Source organism: Rattus norvegicus, chromosome 6, assembly GCF_036323735.1.
Source record: "Rattus norvegicus strain BN/NHsdMcwi chromosome 6, GRCr8, whole genome shotgun sequence".
Classification (NCBI taxonomy): Eukaryota; Metazoa; Chordata; class Mammalia; order Rodentia; family Muridae; genus Rattus; species Rattus norvegicus.
In genome coordinates, this window is record NC_086024.1 from 84,635,952 (window position 1) to 84,638,626 (window position 2,675).

At 38.2% G+C, this 2,675-nt stretch overlaps 1 pseudogene; it reads right to left on the reverse strand.

Annotated features, from left to right (window-relative positions):
- Nucleotides 1-650: 650 nt before the first annotated feature.
- On the reverse strand, nt 651-2,152 carry Sec13-ps3 (SEC13 homolog, nuclear pore and COPII coat complex component, pseudogene 3; annotated as a pseudogene).
- Between the last annotated feature and the right edge of the window lie 523 nt (nt 2,153-2,675).

The window sequence follows — 2,675 nt, forward strand, 5'->3', positions numbered from 1 at the left end:
TCGATCACCTACAAGATATTTATTACTTTAGTCTAGCAACAAATTTGGAGCATACCAACATGTAAACACAACACAGTAAATACAGAAAAATATTGCTTAATATTTCACTAAAAGAACTCAAATGAATTGTTTATAGAGGTGTCATTTCATAGTGCCATTAGAACATGGGATAAACATACGAAGCAATGCTATTTTAGAAGAAATTTACATAATTTTGAGTCATTTTAAAATTTTTTCTTAAGGAAGTATTTAATATGAAAATACTTTATATTTATTACGCTAGAAACTAAAAGGTAGCTTAGTGAGATTAAGTAGATATATACATATACAATTGACTTTATAAATCAGGAGAAAATGTAAGACAGTTAGTGTATAAGATAGTAAATCCATCAATGAAATAAATACCTGAATTTTAATATGACTTGAAATTAGTCCTATTCAAATCCAAAAGTCTACCAAGTGCTCAAATTGTGTAAAAGATAATTTATGGATTTGCTCAAGTAGAGAAAATATGCCTTTAACTATACCTATAGTACGTTTTTTGTTTGTTTGTTTGTTTTGTTTCATGCAATATGCTTTTATTAGCTTGGAAACAGCCTGAAACAGAAGACAGTTAAAAAATGGCCAATTTTTTAAAAGTACTAGTTATTTGTTCCTTACATGAATACTTTCAGATGGACATTAAATTATGGAATACATGGAATCCCAGTAAGGCAGGTGAACACCCAGTGTTGCATGTGTGGGCACTCCTGGGCGTGGAATCTTGGTAGCATTGGGACTCTTCTTCTCAGTTGTTTGGAGGTTGTTCCAGAATAGTAACAGGAAGACCAGGCTGCCTGTGTTGTCATTGCTCATTCTGTTGGCCCTCTGTGATGGAGGCTGACACAGAACCCTGGTCCTTGTTGATATCACTGATGCATATCCACTGTCCATCTACTGACTTCTTCCACAGGGTCACCTTATTGTCTCCAACAGACACAGCCAGAATGTTTGCTGCGATGGGCCAGCTCCCAAGCGACATAATGTCATTGAACTTGTGTACGAGTTTGGGTGACAACATATTGCCTGGTGGCATCATCACAAATCAAAATAAACACTTACTGTCCTGAGAGAAGCTGGCAATGGTGTTAGAGGGGGCCCAGGAAATGTCTCCAACCCAGTCACTGTGTGCCTCTATCTTTTGCTCCTCCTTCCACTGGCCATCCTCCTCTTCCCTCCACAAGTTGATGAAGTTGTCACAGCCACCTGATGCAAATTTCTTGATATAATTGGGTTTCTGTCCCAATGGTTGATCTCTAAGTCTTCCAGGCACAACAGCTAAGGCCCAACTGACAGCATTACAGCCAATCGTGTGAGCATTGTTGATCTTCTTCACTTCCACTGGCCTTCCTCTGTATAGGTCAGCATTAAGATGGCCTCATCTGAACTCCCACAGGCCAGTATCAGGTCATAGTCATTGAGGGACAAGCAAACAGTTCACCGAAGAGTCATGTGCTGAGTGTTCATGGGTCTTCTCCCAAGTGCTGTTTTCCTCCTTCCAGATAATGACTTTCCAGTCATAGGGACAGCAAGCCAGGGTATTGCCATACATGTAGTATGCCCAGGCCACTTGCCACACTGGCCCCTCATGCCCTCTGTGGTCTGTGAGGAGGATCTGTCCTCCATTTCACACATCAAAAAATTTGACGGACCTATCCAAGGAGCAGTTTGCTAGGTAGGTACCGTAATGGCCCATCTGTGCATCATGAGAGGTATCTACAATGTTAATTACTGACACCATAGCTGCAGCAGTGGCAACTCACAGCCTCTGACGTGGCAGCTCAGAACGCTTCCCTTTAGAAAGTTAATAGGGGATTTTTTACAAATTACTAATTGTTTTTCTAACATCACAGAACTGAATTAAAGCTCTCTCAGTAATTGTGATTTATGTATTGACACAGAAATGCAATTAATGCAACAAACAGTAGGGAAGAACAAATTGTGAGGAGCCACCATGCACTCACTATGCCCCAACTAGTAGAGATTAACTTGGGAGTGATTCTGCTAAGAGAGAATGAATGAATATGTGCAGAAAACTGAATGCTGAGAAAAACTGTAGTTACTTAAAGAGGTACGTACCTTCATGGGCCACTGAAAGTGACAAAATCAACCATCACTCAAATTAGTCTGCTCATGCCGCAGAGAAGTGTCAACGTGTTTTTTTTTATCTTTTGGACATTAATTCCTAAGTTTTTCCAGAAATATTTAAATTACTCAGAAAAGAAATATGTACATTGTCAGCTTGCATTAATGGCTTATTCAGAGCCTATCTGACTGTCTTACCATATGGAGGCAGTCTGATGATGATCCAAGTTTAATTGGAGGAGCCACTAATATTCAAAGTGGGAACAGGTGATTCTAACTGCTGAATGATCTATGGAAAACAGTGAACAAAAAAGACAAAACAACAATAATATAAATCAAAAGACAAAAGAAAATGAACAATCAAAGGGTAAGTGAAACAAGATCAAGCATTTGAATATATTTACTACTCGTCATTTCATTATGTCTCATGATATAAAATTTTAACTTTATATGCGTATCCTGATTGTCAACAAATGATTTTCACCTAAACAATTAACTTATTCTCTAATCCTTTTGAGGGAAATTACAAAAAAATATTATGCATTGAATGT